This window comes from Dromiciops gliroides, chromosome 4, assembly GCF_019393635.1.
Source record: "Dromiciops gliroides isolate mDroGli1 chromosome 4, mDroGli1.pri, whole genome shotgun sequence".
Taxonomy (NCBI): Eukaryota; Metazoa; Chordata; class Mammalia; order Microbiotheria; family Microbiotheriidae; genus Dromiciops; species Dromiciops gliroides.
Window position 1 is genome coordinate 180,440,023 of NC_057864.1, and position 22,347 is coordinate 180,462,369.

General features: G+C 42.4%; 1 protein-coding gene across 6 annotated transcripts in view; it reads left to right on the forward strand.

Annotated features, from left to right (window-relative positions):
• The first annotated feature begins 8,267 nt into the window (after positions 1–8,267).
• The window catches only part of LOC122755696 (signal transducer and activator of transcription 5B), a 73,905-nt gene continuing 59,825 nt past the window's right edge, over positions 8,268–22,347 (forward strand). For 2 of the 6 annotated variants that reach the window (XM_044004440.1, XM_044004441.1), the window contains exon 1: positions 9,044–9,247. The gene's annotated coding sequence lies outside the window, so the exon portion shown is untranslated. Of the gene's footprint in view, positions 8,404–8,583; positions 8,652–8,866; positions 8,886–9,043; positions 9,248–22,347 lie in introns of those variants that run through there. The other 4 variants (XM_044004442.1, XM_044004443.1, XM_044004444.1 and 1 more) reach the window with 4 other exon arrangements.

Consider the following 22,347-nt stretch of genomic DNA (forward strand, 5'->3'; position numbering starts at 1 on the left):
AAAGGGAGGAGCAGCTACTGCCCACCCCGACCCTGCTTGGCTGAGGTTTTGGGCCATCCTGGGGTAACCATTCACTTCTGCCTTCCTCTCTTATTTCCCTCTCTGCCCTTTTCTCCCTTTCTCATCATCCTTTCCCTGTCACCCCATTCTTTTCCTTTCCGTCTCTGTCTCTACCTCATGTTATCTGTCTGCCCCTCCCTCTCCTTGCATTCTCTTCATTTCAGAAGAAAAGTTTTAAGTATCAGCAGAAGTCATGGTGCATGTTCACACTTCTCCTCTCTTCTAACCACCCTCTACCTCCACTCCCTTGGCCTAGATCTCTTAGTGAGATGAATAAGGAAAAGGATTTAAAGTGAAAAGAACATTGGACCTGGAGGTGACCTGGGTATGATTTCTAGTTTGAACAATTTCTAACTGGGTGATTGTAAAGAAGCTACTTAACTACTCTGAGCCTCGATGCCCTCATCTGTAAAATGGGGATAATAAAACTTATACAACCTACCTAACAGGGCTGTTGTGATGACTTGCACTGAATTGGATTTAAGTGAGGGAGGGCTGTACAAGGTCACCAACCTCCCTCTCTCCTCCAGAGCCATCTGGGTGTAATAACAAGACACACACACACAAACATATATGCATATACATATATACATATACATACACACACACACACACACATATATATATATATTAAGAAGACAAGAGATGGTCCCCCATGTTTTAAGGCAGTTGGGGTTAAGAGACTTGCCCTGTGTCACAGAGCTAGTGTCAGGTAAGATTTGAACTCAGGTACTCTTGACTTCAGGCCAGTGCTCTATATACTGCACTACCTACCTGCTCCTAATTGGGAGGTACTATTAAAGTAGAAGTGTATAGCCCTCTGTGGGGGTGCATACCTGGTGTGGAAGGGAGAGAACTAGAGGATCAAAGAAAATGCCTCCCCCACACTCATAGCACACAGAGGATCCATAAGGAAAGGGAGTTTGCAACCCCTACCTGACTTGGAGTTGATGAAAGGCAGACAAGGCCCTCTCTTTACTTTCCAGCACTTCTCACTGCCCAGGCCTGATGAGGTAGAGTATTAGTAAGCAGCTCTGTGCCCACTACACCAGACAGAAGCAGAGGGTAAGTCCCCAAAAGTCAAATCACTCCCCTGTTAGCCTCCTCTCTAAAAAGTATCCTGAGGAGCTTGGGATGGGGAGTGGAGGGTGGGGAGGGGAGGGATCCCTCTCTTTCAATCCTCATCTATTTCTTTTAACTCTTATATTCTGCATTCCAAAGTGTTGTCTCCTTTTTAGAGATGTCTCCCACCCACAAGCAAGTGTGTAGCAGTGGGGAGGGATCTCCTGTATCACCCAGGCTTCTTATTTCTGGGGCTATTGGGCCCTCTCCTCCCGTCCCTGATACTCAGCTTCTTCTCCTTAGTACCCCACCTCCAGGAGTATTACACTCTTGGCTTCTTCCCAAGCCACTGCCCTAGCTCACAGTCCCACCCATCATGGAACATTTGGGTGGGAAGGGAGGAAATCCTGGGTTCCAGAAAGCTGGCACCAAGTTGACAGCAAGCAAAAGAGGCTGGCCCTTGGCAGTTGTCTGAACCAAATTCCTCTCTGAGTTTCCACTTGTCCCCTCCCCTTTCCTTTCCTTCACCTCCCCCACTCTCACCCTCTACCCTAGCTCTGAAGTCTGAACCTGGAACTGAGACTCCCTTTGTGTCTCACAGATAGAAAATTATTCCCTAAGCCTTCATTGCCATCTTAGTTTCTGCCTGAGTCTATTGCTACATTGCTCTCCTTTTCCGTTTCTTTGTCTCTACCCATTCATCTCTCTGTATTACCATCTCAGTCTTTTTCTCTCTCTCCCTATCATCACTTCTGACTCTCTACTCTGACTTCTGGGAAGGGGGGAGTTCCCAGGCTCCCCAGGGAGGGCAAGAGGCCTAGTGAGAGTAGATGGCCATGGAGAGGAGTGGTAAGAGTAGGGTTAGAAAGAAAAGGTAAATACTAAGCACAGTTAGTTAATTGGAGGTCATTTTCAGCCCTTAACACTGTGTCTGGCATGTTGCAGGTGCTTAATAAAGGTTTATTGACTAATTTGTAAGATCTGGAATTCTCATTCTTCATCACCCGAAGAATTTGAGATGTTCATCTTTCTGTTTTCCATTTCCAGGTCCTAGTCTGGGATGTCTACCAATTTCCATTGCAAAACACTTTGGTTGGATTGGGTTGGGAGATTTAAACCTGGGGTCAAGCTACAGAGGAAGAAAGGGGAGGTTAGGGATGAGGGAGGACTGAGATTGTCCGGGACCAACACCTAGTTGCCACCCTAAAGGCCTTTAGGCTAATGCTTTTCCCAAATAGCCACAAACAGTAGATAAGGCATAGATAAGCAGAGGATTATCTAAAGGGAAAAGTGGCACAGGGTACCAACCTTGGAGGCAGAGAGATATGATTTAGAATCTTTCATCAGACACTAGCTGTGTGACTTTGGGCAAGTCACTTCACTGCTCTTAGCCTTAGGTTTCCTATTGGTAAAAATGGAGATAACAATATCATCTATTTCACAGGATTATTTTGAGAATCAGGATAAAACTGGTGACTTGCTTTTCGTACTTTAAAGTGCTACATTTGTTGTTATTATTAGTAATAATGATAACGATAATATGAATATGCCTATAGAATCAATTCTAATTATTTTTTTTGTTTTGTTTTGGTGAGGCAATTGGGGTTAAGTGACTTGCCTAGGGTCACACAGCTAGTAAGTGTTAAGTGTCTGAGGCCAGATTTGAACTCAGGTCCTCCTGACTCCAGGGCCCATGCTCTATCCACTGTACCACCTAGCTTCCCCTGTTTTTTTGTTTTGTTTTGTTTTGGGGGTTTTGTTTGTTTTTGGTGAGGCAATGAGGGTTAAGTGACTTGCCTAGGGTCACACAGCTAGTAAGTGTTAAGTGTCTGAGGCCAGATTTGAACTCAGGTCCTCCTGACTCCAGGGCCCATGCTCTATCCACTGTACCACCTAGCTTCCCCTGTTTTTTTGTTTTGTTTTGTTTTGGGGGTTTTGTTTGTTTTTGGTGAGGCAATGAGGGTTAAGTGACTTGCCCAGGGTCACACAGGGAGTAAGTGTCAAATGTCTGAGGTCTGATTTGAACTCAGGTCCTCCTGAATCCAAGGTTGGTGCTTTATCTACTGCACCACCTAGCTGCCCCATCAGTTCTAATTCTTAAACCACCTCCCTTCTCTCTAGAAATCTCCCTTTATTTGAATAATCCAAATTATAGCCCTATCTTGTTGTAGATTTAGAGAAGGAAGGGACTTTAGGGGCCATCCAGTCCAACTACCTCATTTTGAAGGATGAGGAAACTGAGGGCCAGATAGATGAAGTCATTTACCCAATGCCCTACAGGTATTGTGACAAAGCCAGGTGCCGACTTCAAATCCAGCCCTCTTTCCACTGTCTCACAGTGTAATGCTGCCCATTCCTGGCCTGTTCCAACCTTCACATGGCCTTCCCTCATCCCTGTGTACACTCCTACCCTGTAAACACTGGTCAAATGGAGGCAGTGGCCTGGATAATCCTGGTGAAGGTGTATTTTTGGCATGAGGGGGAATAGCATGGGAAGGAATTATGACCCAAGCGTCCCCTCCATTCTTCCTCTGGCTGGGTTGGGGTAGAGTAGGTAGCTGAAGAGTGCGTGCCACAGACTGGTGTGTGGTGAGGTTGGGACACTGGGAAAGAAGGTGCTAAATCCCCTCAAGGAAAACAAATTGAGGTCATGGTGACCTGATTGGCCCAGAGGTGAGGAGGAGGTGGAGGTACAGAACTGCCTTTGTTTCCTCTATTCTGAATCTCTTCTTCAAGGAGAGTTCCTAGTGCGTGGGGAGCCAAAGGGAGGGATGGGTTGTGAGGGGGCTTCACCAGAAATCTGGGGCCATTCTGGGAAGCTGCTCTGTGCTGTGGCAGAGAGAGAGAACCAAAGCCCCAGGGCTAGCAAACATCCTGTTTCTGCCTCCTCCCCCACTCTTCTCCCTCCTCCCCTGCTCCATGGACTCCAGAGGGACCCAAGAGGTGACAAGTAGCTCTGGCATTGAGACCACAGTCTCCCTGTCCAATGAAGACCAGTGTAACTGTCCCCTCCCCCATTTATTCCTGTGATGATGCCGAGACAGCTCTCTGAGCCTGGAGAGGGGTGGAGGTGGGGAGCAAAAGGGAGGTATATTGGAGAGTTCTGGGTGAACTATAGGCTACCTAGTTAGAGGGCGTCAGGACCCATGAACAGAGAAGCAGCTCCCCTCCCCCCTTCAAGCGGACTTTCAGAGTGCAGGATCCTTTTCTTTCTCCCTCCCTCCACTGCCCTTCAGAGAAGCCAATTTACTGTGAAGTCACCCAGGGAAAAGGAGCCCATCCTGCCCTAGGCATACTGTCTGTCCCTGATATTTCTGGGAATATATGCAGGGGGGAGGGGGATACAGGATTGGGCAAGGTGGGAAGGTGAAGTCGTGGTGAGAGGAAGGGAGACAGATACAAGTCATAAGCCTTCTGTCACCATTTGCTCAGAACCCTGCCTTCTAGAAGCATGGCACAACCCAGCCCAAGGAGAGAGGGGTATTGATGAATCTGTGCTAGCTTCTCAAACTTCCATGAGGTGAAAGGTAAAGGACAGAGGGCAAGACTCAGTCAGACCTTTGGGCATCACTCTGGTTCAAGGGAAGGAGGGTGTTTGGGGAGGGAAAAGGAAGAAGGTGATCCAGCAAGGATAAAGGAAGGGTAGCAAAGTTTAAGGTGAGGAGTGAGGGACTGCTCTGGGTTCCCTTAGGACCTGTTCTATTACCCCCACCGACTCCTTCCCCTCCCCCTGGTTTCTTCTTCCAGTCCAACAGGAAACCTTTTGTGCTTTATTCAGCCCAATACCAGATCTCAAAGCCCTCTGGGGTAGTAGGGGTGTGTACATCTTCCTCTCCTCCTTCCCTCTCTCCCTCCCTCCTGTGGTCTGTCAGCCATCTAAACTGCTTTCCCACTTTGTTATGGCTGGAGGGGATTCCTCTCTCTCTCTCTCTCTCTCTCTCTCTCTCTCTCTCTCTCTCTCTCTCTCTCTGTCCCTCTGTTTTTTATTGTTCCCCAGTTTCACAAGAGCTCAGACACACCCATTTCCTTTCCCCCTCCCCCCTCAAACAAAGGGCACCCAGATCCTGGAAGATGTGGGGGGAAGTGGTCTTGGTAGAGTTGGAATAGATGCCTTGGTGGGTCCAACACTGCTTTGCTTCTTTCTTGTCCTACCATCTCTAACCTCCTGGTCGGGCCTCTAAACCTTGCACCAGATACTCCATCTCCTTTTTATCTGAAATCATATCCAGGCATGGGCTATTTTTTCTACTTTATTGAAACGCGTCTGTTTACTCATTTCATAAATATCCCTACAAAGTTATCCAGCTCAGACACCCACCCTGTTGTCTTTCTATTCCCTTGCAGACCATGCCCCATCTCATACCACAGTGCTCAACCATTCAGATCCTGGGTGTGCGGCTCTAGCCTCTGTCCATTCTAATGCCACTGGCAGACTCTTGTAGCCCCCTGTAAGAAGCCAACTCCTTTCCTGGTGCTTGAACCGCCTTTTGAATTCTCAACCAGACCAGCAATCCAAAGAGATATTCAGGCTGGGCTGGCCCGATGCCCCCTCCCTTCTGCAGGCCCCACCCTCCCTGAATGATGTGCCATTGCTGGAGGGGTACAGGTAGGAAGGACAGGGTGACCCTGTCCCAGACCTCAGCTTGTCATGGGCCCTCAGGCCTCTCCAGAGAGCCACCCCCATAAGTAGCTGGAAGGGAGCCCAGACAGGTGGAGATCTCTTGGAGAAAGAAGACTTAAGGGAGCCACCCTATACTGGCCTGCCCTAGAAGAGTGATCTTGAGGCTGGTTGGGGCATCTCCTGCCTGGGAATTCCTGCAGGGACCTGTCTCCTATGTACCCTAGAAACCCAGCCCTACCTACCCAGTCTGGCTCCCAAAGTAATGATTAGGGTTAGATTGAATATGAGACATGACTTAACCCTACAGAGGGGTTGTTGCTCCCAAATACAGGTGGAAAGAAGAGTAGTCAAAGTGAAAGGTCCCTGGAGACTTTTTATCCCCTTCTTCCTACTGGTAGCAAATCCTCTCTTCTTACGTCTATGGACCTGTACTGGCTTAGCAGGGAGTAGCTTTCTACCATATGGATGGCATGGTCCTCAGTTCCCTGAAGTTGAAGGCAATGGTCTATGTGTGGTCTCTTCCCCCCACTTCACCACCCCCCTTCTCCTGCCCCTGGCAGTGCTCAAAGGGAGACCTAGTCCCTAGAGTTCAGATGGAAGTTGGCAGTCTGGGGTCTTGGGAGGCATTATGAGCTAAAAACTCTGTTCCCTATAGCCACAGGGTTCTGGTTTCTACTTAACTACTTTCCCAGAAAATGGTTTCATGGTCTATCTGTGTCTGGGCAGGGATTATGAGGGAAAGAGAAATAGGGGGGTGGATGCTGTCTGCAATATCCCCATTTATCCTTGAATGGAAGACTAGAGATAGGAAGGCTGGGGCGTGGTGAGAGGAGATGAGAGTAAAGTACAGACAAGACTGCAAAATGGATTTCTGCTTCCTTCCCCCAGAAGTCTTTCCTTCAGTCAGGTTTTCTGGATTTGTGTATGTGTCTGTGTTTGGGGGAGGGTGTGATATAATATATCCTTCTAGGGGGTTTCTCTAAGTGTAGATCCAGAACCCAGGACCCAGTCTGTTCTGTGCAACTTTTTTTTTTTTTTTTGATCCATAAAACGTTTTGGTTAGGATTTTCTGAGACCAGAGCCAGCTTGCCCTATGGCTATTTCTCAGGTCAGGGGGTGTTTCTGTGGGATCTCTTTTATTCTCAGAGTGCTTTCCAGTTCCAAATAGTTTCCAAGTGAAGAATGGCTGACATTCCTCTGTGGATGCAGGTTGACTGACATTTCTTGGTGAGGGAGTCATCTAGAACATTTGGTTCTTAACATCTGTACACACATCTCTCTGGGAACAGCTGGGGCCTTGCAGTTAGTCAGAGATGTGTTGTCAGATGGCAGAGCTAAAGGGAGAAGGAATAAAAAAAGGGGGGGTGGTAAAGCTTCTCATCTGTCCCATTCTCCATCACTACTATTTAGGTAACATCCCACTGACTTAGGGAGATAAGTGGAAAGGGCAAAGTGACCCAGGGTCCACCCAAACCTGAGTCTAAACATAGGGAAAGAAGGAATGCCCTCAGAAACTTCCTTTGCCTCTAACCTATTGCTTACTTGCCATCCCCTTTTTCATCTCCATACCTATTCACAGAACAGGGTCAAACATATTATGGATAGGTGATTCTCAGGGGATCAGTGCCATCAACCTAAATGAGAACTTTAGCTTCCTCACCTAATCATACTGTCACCCTTGCCCCTCTTTTTCTATTCAGTTCAATACATATATAAATTGAGTAAGGTATCTTGCTAGATGCTGACAAGGAATGAGGGTGTAGGGACTAGAAGCTTCCAGTGGAAAGGACTTTAAGATCACCTGTGAGAGCTCTGCAGAACCTCGCAGACCTTTTAATTTTTTTTTCCCCTGGGGGAGAGAGAATGGGTGAAGATGGAAAAAAAATTAAACCTGATTGGAAGTATGGGAGTAACAGAGAATGAATTGAGGGATTTCTTATGGTGGTCACCTCTGGATGAAGTAACCGAGAGCTGGACAGTTATGTAGAAGACTGGAAAGGGGGGTACAGAGGTTTAGAGCATGGAGGGAAAAGGTAGAGGGTGGGACTTCTCTTCCGCCACCCTGTCCCCCAGTAAGGCTGGGTTCCCCAAGGTCTGAGAGAACTGTGTACAGTGCTAGCCTCTGGAAGGTTGCCAGGGAAACCGCTGCCCAGCTCCAGAGATGTGGCCTCTGTTGCTCTGTAGTTGGGGATGGGAGTGGGGGTGGGGAGAATGTATGCCTGGCTCCTCCTCTCAGCACCACCCCCTCGCAAAGGACCTTCTCTCCTATGCATGGTCATTTGAAAAAGTTAGGGACAGAAAACTCAAGAGATATTTTTTTTTAACCCCTCTTCGTTTCCCTTCCCCCCCTCCCCCACCTCTCTGGGTCCTTCACAGTCATCCAGTCCATTCTCCCTTAGCTCCCACCGATGGCGTCTCTTCATTTCAAAAAGCTCTCAGGGGAAGAAAACGCCTCCCTTCCCTCTCTGACTCTCGGTGACCCCCTCACTCCTTCCTCCAGTTTCGATGTCTTCTAGCCCAGCTGTAATTCAGTCTGACTGGCAGCGGGGACAACTGTCCACGCAGGCTCTCCGCTCCGAGTGGGAAGCCGCCAAGAAGGCCTCGTTCGCAGCTCTGGGTGGGTCACCCTAGGGAGCAAAGCCGGGATAATTATTGATCAGGTGAGCTGCGGACTTCTGACCCCGGCTTGAGAGAGAGAGGACCAAGGGACAGGAGAAACACTGGGCACCCGGCCTGGGGCTAAGGGGAAGGGAGGTGGGTAGGGCACGGAGCCAACACTACGACAATAACTCGGGAGGGAGGATCACGGGTGGAGCAGTGGTGGGGGTCGACCGTCCCAAAACAAACCCGCATGTCATCATTCCAAATCCGGAACCCAGGAAGGGGGCCCAGCTAGCCGGCCGGCTGGGTAGGGAACGGGAGTGACCCCACAGTAGCCGCCCCGCTGGTTGCACCGCACAGATCTTGCAATAACAAGGCAGGGTGGTTCGCGGGGGGGGGGGGGGGGGGGGGGGGGGGGAGGGGAAGGGGAGGGGGAGCGGAGGGTGGCTAGGGGCCCCCGAGGGTGGCTGGAGGAGCGCGGGCGCGGAGCGGAACCAGGAAGCGGCGCGCGCCGCCCGGGGTTGACTAGGGGGAGCGGGTGGTAAGTGTGTGTGAGTGTGTGTGTGTGTGTGTGTGTGTGTGTGTGTGTGTGTGTGTGTGTGAACGGGGGGGGGGGGGCAGTCGGCGCGCGCGCGCAGCTGGGTCTGGAGCCCGGGCACGCGCCGGAGGCGTCCGTGGTCTCGGGGAGGGGAGGAGCGGGGAGGAGGCTGGGGAAGCGCCGGGATTGTGCTCGCGCGCGCGCCCCCGCGAACCCCTGGCGGGAGGAGAGGCGAGCCCAGGGCCGGAGCCCCGAGCCCCGGAGCCCGCCGAACCCGGAGCCGTCACCCCGGGGTGGGGACGGAGCCGAGGGACTGCACGCGGCGGCGGCATTCGGAGCGAGGGAGCGGCGCCCGACGAGGCGAGGTAGGAGCCCAGCCTGAGGAGAAGCCAGCGGGCGGGGCGGCCCCCAGCTCCGTGTCGGGTCGCTTAGCCTTGGGGTCTAGCAGCCGCCGCCTCCGCGTCCCGTCGGGTCCGGGGGTGGGGAACCGAGGCCCGGCTTGCAGGGGCTGGAAGCCGCTGCGGGAGCGATCTGAGGACCTTGGGGAAGGGGGGAGCGCGTGCGAAGACGCAGGGGCCACTGGGGTTGGCGGGGGGGGGGGCGAGAGAAGGAAAGGGGACTGCGCCTCTTCCCCCCCACCCCCCAGCGCCCTCCACGTTGTTTGCAAGGTCCGTCCAGTCCCTGCTGCCACCCTCCTCTTGTTCCTAAACAGACACAGCTGTCTATGTATGTGAGCCCCCTGAGGAATGAGTGCATCTCGTGTGTGTGTGTGTGTGTGTGTGTGTGTGCGTGTTAGGGTTAGGTGCATCAAGGACAAGCACCTTGGGAGGCTGTTAAAGAAACAAACACTTTTGATAAGACTCTTGGCGGGGAGGGGGGCTGAATCCCACATCAGAACCTGCCAGGCCTGGGCTTGGAAGTGTTGCTGTAGGATGTGGTGTGTTCTTTTTTTATTCTTTTTCTTCTTTCTTTCCCCCCTGTCTCCCACCCCACGCTAGGACTAAAGTGCTCCTGTTAAGGGAGGATGGGGGGGGGGGGCAGATATGGAGAGTCACTGGAAGGGAGACGTTATGTGATAAAAGCTAGGCTGACGTAGAGTGAATCTGGCAAAATGGGTAGGCATATCCGAAAAGGAGAGAACTTCTAAGGGGCTAGCCGGCGAAGGAAAGGAAATAATTGGAAAAGGAGGGGAGGAGAAGAGTCTGGAGGAACACAGCATTAATGAGATCAGCCAATCAATCAGTAAGCATTTATTAAGCTCTTACGATATGCGGGGCACTGAAAAGGTTTCAGTTCCCTATCAGCCATTGTCAGACCCTTTCATGTTTCCCCCATGGCTTCTGACAGCCTTCTTTCTAGGATAAGGGAATTTTCAAAATAATAAATGATAGATATTTGTCCAACTGAAAACTCCTCTAATTAGTAGTAGAATGTTTTGAAGGAATATCTTTTGAAAGTGTCAATGTGACTGTTTCTTTACATCTCCAAATATATTATGCCGGTCCCATTCATTAGCTGTTCCTGAATGGTGTTCATGATCTAGTCAAATCCAAATTTACTGGATAGTCACCTGGAACACAGTAAGCATTCAGCTTTCTGAGTCCAAATTATTCCACATAATGTTGTGGGTTTTTTTTTTTTTTACCATTTAATTTAGATAATAGAGCATTAATTCTTTTATGCTGTGCTTACTTGCTGATTTGCTATGCCCACAAATGTATCACTATTTAACATTTATTGACACAGATAAGAGGTCAATGCCAGTCTTAACTATTTTTCTAATTTCATTTTATAACATTCCATGGATGCCGGATTGCTTATAATTTCAGTCTGTGGAAGCCCTGTTGGTATAATTTATATTAAGGCTTCAGACCTTTTCTAACAATTAGAAAAATTATTATACAAAATCATTATTCCATCTTATGGAAGAAGTTTTCATTGTTGCGGTTGTTGAAAATCATAAAGTAAAATGGGAGGTGGAAGAAGTAGCAGTTGGTTTTAAGGAGGAAAAAGGTAATGATGTTTAAAAAACACCTTTGGTTAGGGGGCCTGGTTTAGTAATGAACACAAATCCATTTAAATTTCCTCATTCAACTTGCATTAGCTTTTGGAAGATGGGATTTCCTTAGGTACTTGGTATATATATTAGAGTATGAGGAAGAGAAGGAGAAACATGTTTAAAGCAAAAGACCAAAAACAGGGTTGATTTCTATCATCAGCAGTTTGGAGATTGCATAACTTAGTGCTAAACTTTGCACAAAAAAACCCCACTACTAAGCCAACTTTACAAACTATCCCAGCTTCTCACTGTTTTTTGCATTGTCAGTATTCATATTCTTTCTGCCAACAGAATATTGATATGGATTGTACCAAGAAGAAAGCTCTTAAAAACTGCCCTTTTTAAAATGTGAATTTCATCTTCTGTAGAATAGAAAGGGGAAAAAACCCAAAACATGCTATCATTGTTTGGGGTTTTGCTACATAAATATTTTGGTTAGCACTTCCTTTCTTCCCTTCACTTCTCATCTCATCCCTACCTTCTCACTCCTAATGGATTTTATCTATTTTTTAAATATGTGAGAGTCCTCACTTAATTTTACTTGTATGTGCAGGAACTATGTCCAACATGATGTAACTAGCAACTATTTGTTGCTATTTTTGGCACATATGGCTTTTGTCCTTATTAATATTAAAGTTCAGATTGTTTATATTTATTGAATAGCATATTTTCCCCTCAGAATCCTTAATTAACTTTGTGTTGACTCTTTAATCTTTGCATGTTGCCTATAAAATATGTTGGTAATAGACATTCTAATTTAGGACTGAAAATGTTGAAATAACTGGATAAGTAGCATGTTTAGTCTTAAACTACAAAAGTTGTAGATGGAATCAAAGGAAGCTCAACTCATATTCTGTTCTATAAACAATGCATTTTACTTGCTTGACTGCCCAAAGTCAATATTTTATAAAATTATTCACAGGTTTCTGACAAATTCTGACTACCAGTGGAACAAAATAAAAACCCAGATTATTTTTCCTTTTCTCTATTAGATATTAAGTTACTATCATCATTCTTATGAAAGGTACCAAGAAAATTGTTTTTAAGAAAAATATTTTTAGACTGTTTCTAAGTAATCTGACAATTTAAGTTTATTAAAATCTTTAGAAGAGAATCTATATAAATTACAGAATAAAAATAAAGCTGGTTTGTGCTAGCGAAGGTAATGTTTGAAGGAGGGCTATGGAATTGTATTAGTTTACAGTTTTGTTGGTGTTTAAGAATTTCAAAATTATTTTAGAAAATCAGAAGTATATTTCCCTTACAATATTGGAAATATAAAGGTGTCATTATAGCTTCTGGGAATGAGAAAGTGAAATTTACCTATGTAGTTTCCACTAATCAGTTTTATGTAAAAAAGCAAGTAGCACAATAACAAAAAGAGATGTGACTTAAAACATTTAAATCACTTAACCCCTGATTGCCTCAAAAAAGAAAAAATATACTTTAGTTACATTGTCTTTGCTAACAGAAGATGTCTTTATGAAGTATTTTATCAAGTATTCAATGACCTTTAAGCACTGAAAGAGACAAGGCGATTTGGGGATGATTGTATATACAACTATACCGACTATAAGCAGTATTTTATAAAATAATAATAATAATAATATAGATTTCTTATTGGATGAAGAAGACCCTCAATTTTGGTGGTTTATGATATTATTTTCTTGTTTTTGTTAGTTTAAGTCACACCCTTGACTTCCTTGGAAGGTATCTTTTGAGGTTTGGCTTCCTTTTTTTTTTAAAGGTAATATTGGGGTGGGAGTGCTTCCTGTTTTTATTTTCAAAATTAGGTCCACATGTTAGCCCTGTCACGTTTTTTATTTTGGACACATAAAGACTAACATATGTCATGTGGTTTGTCTTTGACCCATTGTATCAGTTCATGACAGCTTTACTGAGCAGCCTGAGCACTGGTTCGGGAAGTTAGAAATTCTTGAAACTATTCCCAACCCTATCACTAACTTGCTTGGTGGCCTTGGTAGGGGGGAATTCCTTCATATTTTTCTTAACTTAAAAATGGGACTGCAGATAATTGTCTCCTAGGAGAGTACCTTGAAAATTTAAAAACACCAAGCTATGGTTAACATGTCACCAGAGTCCTGAATATCAGAGATTTAGGGAGAAGAAAACACAATTATTATATAATGTGGAGTTATTTGGATTGAGCAATGATTTTCAGTCATTCAATCAAGAAAACATTTATTAAGTGCCTACCATATACCAGGCACTGGGAATGTATATATTACATATTTTATGGGTAGTGACATGTACATCTTCTATACAAGGTAGGGAAGAAGGGGAGCAGTTGAAGGGGTCACTAAAAGGCTCATGTAGAAGGTGGTACAAATACCATGCCCAGTGTCTTGGAGAATGAACAGAAAAATGAATGGGGGTGTCTTGAGACACCCCTCATTCCATAAGGTTTGATTTCTTTTTGATTTCCTGGATGCTGCTGATAGAGGCTCATAATGCAATAGGACTGTCTACCTTTCATGTTAATATTCAAGAATGAGCTTTGGGAAAGAGGCTCCTTGTTACATCGAGCTAAGTGATTTCTTCTTGCTTTTTGTTTTCCAATCTTGTTGGAAATGTTATGGCCAAATGAGCCCTAAAGAAATAGACCTTCAAATATACCTGCAGGTTAAGTGCATTTTAGCTCTCATAGGCTGACTTCTTTTTTTTTTATTATTTTTTATTATTTTTATTTTACATATAAGGTATTTAATTTTTTCCATTACATGTAAAGATAGTTCTCAACTTTTGTTTATACAAGCTTTACAATTTCAGATTTTTCTCCTTCCCTCCCCTCCCTCCCCCCTCCCCTAGACAGCAGGTAATCTGATATAGGTTACATCTATACACATACACACACACACACACATATACATGCACACATAATAACATTAATCCTATTTCTGCATTAATCCTGTTATAAGAGAAAAAAATCAGAGCAATGATGAAAAACCTCAAAATACAAAAAAACCCCAACAGCACCAAAAACAAAAGAAATAGTATGGTTCATTCAGCATCTATACTCCACAGTTCTTTTTTTTTTTTTTCTTGGATTTGGAGATCCTCTTCTATCATGAGTTCCCTGGAACTCTTCTGTACCATTGCATTGGTGAGAAGAATATAGTCCATCACAGTAGATCAACACTCAATGTTGATGATACTGTGTACAATGTTCTTCTGGTTCTGCTCATCTCACTCATCATCAGCTCATGTAAGACCCTCCAGGTTTCTCTGAACTCCTCCTGCTCATCATTTCTTACAGCACAATAGTATTCCATTGTATTCATATACCACAACTTGTCCAGCCATTCCCCAATTGATGGGCACCCCCTCAACTTCCAATTCCTTGCTACCACGTAAAGAGCAGCTATAAATATTTTTGTACATGTGGGTCCCTTTCCCCTTTCCATGATTTCTTTGGGAAAAAGAATAGGCTGACTTCTTTTAGGGTCACATCATTGAGAAGAGTACTCCTGAATTATGCCACGATGTAATCATAAAGAATGCTGAGTACAAAGATGACGGATACATTATGCTTTTATTCTGGGCCTGCTTTTTTTCCCTTTTCTTTTTTGTACTTCAGAAATCTTTCAGTAAAAAAGAGAGTCACGAATTATTGCATACAGGATGTTCCCTACCTTTGATTTATTCATTATCACAACTATATTACTGTCATATGAAAAGTACTAATAGCGTGAGAACATTTGTCTGGACAACCAACTTTAAAAATCTGCTGCTAGATTCTGTTTCCTTTACTATAGCTACTCTACATAGTCCATCTTTTCCCTATGTATATGTGTATATATATTTAAAAATTTTTAAAGTAGTAGATTTCCACGTACAACTATTCAGTTCTCTATACTATGAGTGTTATGAGCTGCCTGTGCTGATTCATTTTCTCATACTCAACGACTTGGGTATGGTTTGAGAATAGAAGTTAAATTCTCAGAAAATATGACAGCTTTTCTTTCTGACTAGTTAGAGAAGAGTTGGGGAAGACAAGGGGAAATTACATTAATGATCCAATCAATTAGTGTTGGGAGTAATTTGATGACTAATATTTTCAATGGCTATTGGGTCATTAAAAGTATGAATTATGGCTAAACCGTGAGATGATAGCAAGACAAACCCACGTGTTTTTAGTTGCTGTTTAATTTCCCCTGTTAAGGGGATTTCTTTGCATATGGGAAACCAAGCCACAGTTACCACAAACAGTTACATCCATGATTTGCATTAAAAATAACTATTTGCCTCATCAGGTCACAGCTTGACTTAGAATGGGTTCAACTGGGAAGGTATGCTAGTCACTCTACAATAATTTAATTTTAATTTAATTTAAGTTTAAATGAATTTTAATAATTTCAAGATGTTCAGCAGCAAACAATCAATCGCTAAACATTATTCCGCACTTAAAATGTCAGGCACTGTGCTAAGCAAAGGGGAATACAAAAGGAGGCAAATGCCAGTCTCTGCCTGTAAATTCATTCTTCTGTGAAATACTTAACAGTTTTGCATCCTGGGTTAGGAATATACTCAGTCACTTTAACTTGTAATGCAAAGACACATGGGGCTCAGGAGTGATATGAGGTATGTGAGTAATTGAAAACTTTTAAGGAGACATTTATTTTCTTTTTTAAAAAAGTTTATATTTTCAGTTCCAAGTTCTTTCCCTCCCTCCAGCCCCTTCTCCACCCATTGAAAAGGCAAGAAGAGTCATTTGTTTTCTATAAAGCATGCATTTCTTTATCTGTGGTCCAAAATAGACTCTTGTGTTAGGAAGGAATTTTCTGACTTAGAATCATAGAATGCTAGAGCTACAAAGGGCCTTAGAAGTCATTTTAGTCCAACCCCCTCAAAGATTGTGACATAGAATTGTAGTTTTTGTTATTGTTGTTTTTACATTTGAGGGGCTTGTATTTTTTCTTTATTAAAGGTTTGAGGGTTGAAATCTATGTTTTTCTTTCTCCCTCCCTCGAACTTTTATGAAGCCAAATGGATGTTCTAGTAGTGAAAGTTGTAGTAACAAAACCATTAGTCTTGCTTTCCACTCCTGGTTTACCCTTGGTGCATCAGTGTAGACCTGCTTTGAAGGGGACACATAACAGAAGAAGTAAAAACTGTTTCCTTGGCCTCTCTTTACAAACAAAGGGATTAGTTTCTGCAAGTGTGTGTTGCTTGGGGATGGGGAAGGAGTTCATATGCTATACATGCTAGTTGGTTGAGATCTGGAATAAGTATGTTACTCATTTCTTAACTTTTTTTTAAGGGGTTTGTGGCCCTGTGCTTGTTCTATTGAAGCTATTAATTGTGGTTTCTGGATGGAGTGATCTCTGAATTTTAATAATTGGGGGTAGCTTTTACATAGCTCAGTTAATTATTGTGTGCTTAGAGTTCTGCATAAGCATTTGAGCCATGGAGCGCTATAATACTCTATTTTTCCCTTCAGTTACACCATGGTGGCACCAATAGCTTTTTACTGTTTTACTGTTCGTCATGACAGGACCTTCTATATCCCATCACTATGTCTTTGTACAGGTTGTTCCCCATACCTGGAATGTACTCATTTCAATTTCCTACATGAAGCATGTCTTGCTCTCTGCTCCCTCTCCCTGAGTGTCTTACCCCTTAATTATGTATATTGTATTTATTTTACAAATGCTTTCTATATGTACTCTTATGTTTGGGGAGATAGCCATATATATGTATACACACACTAGTTCTTGAGCTTATGTTCTAGACTGGAGAGACAATGTATAAATGTGCAATTATAAGTGTGAGTGTGTAAAATACATGCACATATTTTCACATAAACATGTATGTATATGTATACATACGGAGGGGATAGAGATACATATATTAGCCCTTGAGCTTCTTCTAGCCTGAGACAATGTGTATGTAAATATCTATAGCTATATCTATACATATATTTAGACACATACATATATTTAGACACAAACATATCTGTGTATATATATATATATATACACATATGCACACACAATAGGAGATATATACACACACAGCTCTTGAGCATATGTTCTAGTCTGGGGATACAATGTGTATGTGTGTGTATAAGTACATGCAAACACACATAAACATATGCATGTGTGTATATATACACATGCATGTACTTACACGTACACACACATGTTCTAACATATACATACACAGTCTCTCCAGACTAGAACATAAGCTCTCCCTGGAAAGAATTCTTTCATTTTTGTCTTGTATTCCCGGCACTTAGTCCAGTGGCTGGTAGTAGATAACTGCTTGGTGGTTGCTTAATTTTCTTGAACTGGATTATTTTCCCTTCCCACTTATTCCCTGGCCATGCATATTCCATTAGGTCTCCAGTTGAGTTTTAGGACTAAGCAAACTAAAAGATCGTTTCTCCTATTTGGGAAATTCAGTGAGTGAGCACCTCAACTATTATCAGTGTGCAAAAAGTTTAAGTTTATATAAACAAACAAATTGTTGCTTCCAGTAGTGTCAAACTGTCACCTTTGACCAGTTCTACATTAACTTTAAATGTTGACAGAGTTGGGGCCAGGGAAACAACTTTATGTGAAGAATATAAAAATTAGAATTTCCTTGGTTGGTTGTGTGTATGTGTCTGTGTTTGAGTATAAAGCATTTAGTAGGATTTCTCAGACTTCAATGATGAAAACCTTGAAAGCTTTTAAAACTGTTACGATATCTATTTCAGAGCCAGTAAGTTGACAAATTTACCTTTTTGCTCTTTTTTTGGGGGGGGGGCAGGGCAATGAGGGTTAAGTGACTTGCCCAGGGTCACACAGCTAGTAAGTGTCAAGTGTCTGAGGTCGGATTTGAACTCAGGTCCTCCTGAATCCAGGGCCAGTGCTTTATCCACTGTGCCACCTAGCTGCCCCCTTTCATTTTTATTTTTATTTTTTGCTTTTTGCTTTTTTTTCTAAAATTGGGAAGCTCATTTCAGACATATGTGAATGGCTATTAAAAATATGGACCATATATAAAAAGTAACAGGTGACTGCTTAATCTGTTGAAGTATTGTTTCACTGCTTTATATAGGGCAAGTTACACAAAGCATTCGTAGTCATTGTGACACTAGCAACAAAGTTCACTCAGATGATTAGAATGCCTCCAGTTTTTTTAATCTTCCATGTTTTTGAAAGTTCTTTTGCTATTCCTGGGGAAAACAGTATGTTAACAGACCAAAAATGTATAGCTTCATCCAAAATGAAATCCCTAGCTTCAGATGTATCTTTGAAACACATTTATATTTCTGTTATCAGACAAGGGAGAATTATAGTTAACTAAATATAAAGCTGGTTATCCTTTGAAGACTTTTTAGGCTTGGGCAATATGGGTTCTGGTGGACAGGGATGAAATGTGCCAGAATTCTCCATTTTTTTACTTATTCTTTCTGTTATGCACCTGTATATGGAAGTCTTGGGTGCATAGTTGGATATGTTTTGTTTTTGTTTTGTTTTTTGCGGGGCAATGGGGGTTAAGTGACTTGGTGAGGGTTACACAGCTAGTAAGTGTCAAGTGTCTGAGGTCGGATTTGAACTCAGGTCCTCCTGAATCCAGGGTGGGTGCTTTATCCACTGCACCACCTAGCTGCCCCCCCTTTTTTTTTTCCTTTTTTTTTTCGTTAGATATGCTTTAAAGGTAAAAGATGTCTTTGCTTAGAGTGGCAATATTAATTTTCTTCTGCTGTATAAATATTGGCCTTATTGTGTTTAATTCTTCCCTAGCTGTTGAGAGTATCATAATAGTAAATTCTTAGCTTCCTGAATGATATAACTGCATTCAATAGGCTAAGCTGCTGATAAGGCAGGATCCCTTGATGTTACAGCACTAGAAGAAAATGGAGACAGTTTTGTTAGAAAAAACAAACAAACAAACAAACAAGCAACACATGCTTTTTGAAGGTGTGGTTCCTTCAGTTTAAGAAAACTAGTTGCCTGTAGTTTATGGTTTAAATTTTGTCCTGGAAATGTACTGTGAACTATTGCTACCTCAAAATTAAAGATTAAACATAAATTCAGCCTTTATTCAACACAAGTACCATTTAAACTAAAAAATCAAAATTGTATGGTTTTTTTTTTTAAGTGAGGCAATTGGGGTTAAGTGACTTGCCCAGGGTCACACAGCTAGTAAGTGTTAAGTGTCTGAGGCCAGATTTGAACTCAGGTACTCCCGAATCCAGGGTGCTCTATCCGCTGCGCCACCTAGCTGCCTCAAAGTTATATGTGTTTTTGGATAAGATACCCATAAGCTTTTCAATTAAGAACATTGTAGGCATGATATAAACTTTTTGTTGTTGTTGTCCTTGGTGGGGATCTATAACTTTGGTATATTTTGTGTTAAATACAAACAAAAAATTTTGTTAAAGTAATATATTAAAGTTTACTTAATTCTGTTGCAAATGTTCTAGAGTTTTTAGGTAACTTCAGGCTCAAAAGTGATCTATTTCCTCATCTGACTATTGGGTACCTCACATTTTTATGTGAAAACTAAATGGAAATTATACTGCTTTACTCTCTATTCATGTTCACTTGTATTCCTTTCTTTTTGCAGAATAGTGCCCATTTTCTAAAATTTTTAAAGGAAAATTCTGGCCTGGTTTATTTTAACGTTTAGCACCATTGATCATTAGCTATATTATTTTAGGACCTTTTTCTTCCATTTACATTTGAACTGTTTTTCACTTTATGATGACACCTACTATAGCTGCTCAACATGTAGATTTCTTTCTTGTAATTCCATTAGTCATACTTAATGACTTCTACAAATGTTTATAAGGGTATTCATTTGAGAATATCTGTTAAAGGAAACCTCCAGTATGAGAGACTTTTTATGATACATATGTCATTGCTAATTCCAAGGATTGGTACTTGGATCGCCTTTATTCTTCCTTAATTAAATTCACAATAACTGGCCTCTATGTAAAGGGAATTAAAATGTCAACATTTTTACCTTTGGAGAAGGTTAAAAAGGAAGAATTAAAATAAGACCAAATTGATCTCTGAAAAATACTTTGTCTTAGAGCAAGACTATCCAGATCAGAACTCTTTGCAATTATATTACATTTAGAATATCTGTGTTTTTGAAAGATTTCTAAGTTCCACTCACTTCATATAGTTAGTAGAAATTTAGTATAATAAAGCATTTGTTTGACCTTTTACTGGAGTCTATTGTAGTAGGATTTGATCTTTAAAGGAGAGAGTCAGAGAGACTAAAAAGTTGTTTTTTTGTTTGTTTGTTTTGTTTTTAGTGAGGCAATTGGGGTTAAGTGACTTGCTCAGGGTCACACAGCTAGTAAGTGTTAAGTGTCTGAGGCCAGATTTGAACTCAGGTAGTCCTGACTCCAGGGCTGGTGTTCTATCCACTGTGCCATCTAGCTGCCCCAGACTAAAAGTTTTTAAAAAAAGTTTATATACTACCTTTTTAAGTTTCATAAATTTAGATCTGTTAAGGAGTACACTAAAATTACATAAAGGGAAACCAGTGCTTTCGTTTATAAAAGACAAACCCATAAGTAAAATTGCTAACTGTCAGGCATTTGAAAAGCTTTGTGAGCATTTTATTATGGGAATTGGTTTTGTAACGGGTTATCGTTTTTTGTTCTGATTTTGGTAACCCTATGAGAGTTAATTGCACCCAAGATAATCTTAATAAATAAATCCTTTTCCTTTGGTTCTCTTTTTTCTTTTCTTTCTCTTTTTTGGGGGGCAGGGCAATGAGGGATAAGTAACTTGCCCAGGGTCACACAGCTAGTATGTCTGAGGCCTGATTTGAACTCAGGTCCTCCTGAATCCAGGGCTGGTGCTTTATCCACTGCGCTACCTAACTGCCCCTCCTTTAGTTTTCTTTAGAAGACTTTGTTTTTATTTCTCTTCTTTACCTTCCATCTACCCCAAATAATTTGATAATTTCATTTGTTACAAGATTGTTTTGACTTATGTTTTTATTTAGTTGTTTTCACTTCATTGTGACAGTGAACTTGTTTTTAAAAATTTTACTGAATATGAATATATGTAAGTTATTTTGTTATAGTTCTTTTAAAGGAAAATAATATTATCTCCTATTTAAAAGCATAAAATAACATCTATATGTATGTGTCCACTGCTGCTCTCCTCCCATGACCTTTTAATTTACTCATAGTATCATAGATCCAGAGGTGGGAGTCCAACTCCCATTTTTTGTTTTGTTTTGTTTTTTTAGTGAGGCAATTGGGGTTAAGTGACTTGTCCAGGGTCACAAAGTTAGTAAGTGTCAAGTGTCTGAGGTCAGATTTGAACTCAGGTACTCCTGACTCCAGGGCTGGTGCTCTATCCACTGCGCCATCTAGCTGCCCCTAACTCCCATTATTTTATAGAGCAGGGCTTCTTAAGCTTTTTCCACTCATGACCCCTTTTCACTGGAAAATTTTTTACGCAACCCCAGATATATAGGTATACCTTTTACTGTTGCCAAATTTTTCACAACCCCCACATTCAGTTACATGACCTCATATGGAGTTGCAACCTACAGTTTAAGTAGCTAGGTTATAGACAATGAAACTGAGGCCTAGAGAAGTGAAGCCACTTACCCAAAGCCAAAGGGGGAATAAGTGACAGAGCTAGAATTTTAACACAGGCTTCATGACCCCAAATTCAGCTCCCTCTGTATTGCATTGTGTTCTCTATAAATCTCTATAAATAATTTTTGTCTAAAGGAGTTGTAGCTGATGGGGCCTGAGGAACCAGCATCATTTAACCCTAAAAAAAACGCACCCAAAGCTATAAATAAAAATGTTAATTACAAAAACCAACAGAACACACACAGACACACACACACACACACACACACACACACACACACACACACAGATATCCACCGTCCTAGAAGCCACTAGAGTTTCCTGCTCCTACTGAAGCTTCATCCCTGTGAACCATGGTAGATTCCCAACCCCCCTCACTACTCCTTCCTTTGTCCCAGTTACTAGACCTCCTTTACCCTAGAAGAGATTAAGGAAGGGCATTAGGAAGTGGTAGTGGGATAGGAGGGCTAATAATAATAATGATAATAATAATAATAAGGTTTTTAAAGCAGTTTACAAATATCTCATTTTATCCTCACAACACCCCTTGGAGGTAGGTTCTATTACAATCCCCATTTTGCATATGAGGAAACTGAGGTAGACAGAGGTTAGGTGATTTAGTGACTAGGATTATACCACTAGTGTCTGATGCCAGATTTGAATTTAGGGCTACTTGACTCTAGGGTCAAGGCTCTACCTACTATGCCACCTAACTGAAGAAATAGGTAGGTATCCTTTGTTGAAGTTTGGAATGAATTTTCTCATCTAAGCATCCATCATAAGATTTTTTCTGTTCTTTAATATTGTTAGAATTATAAAAT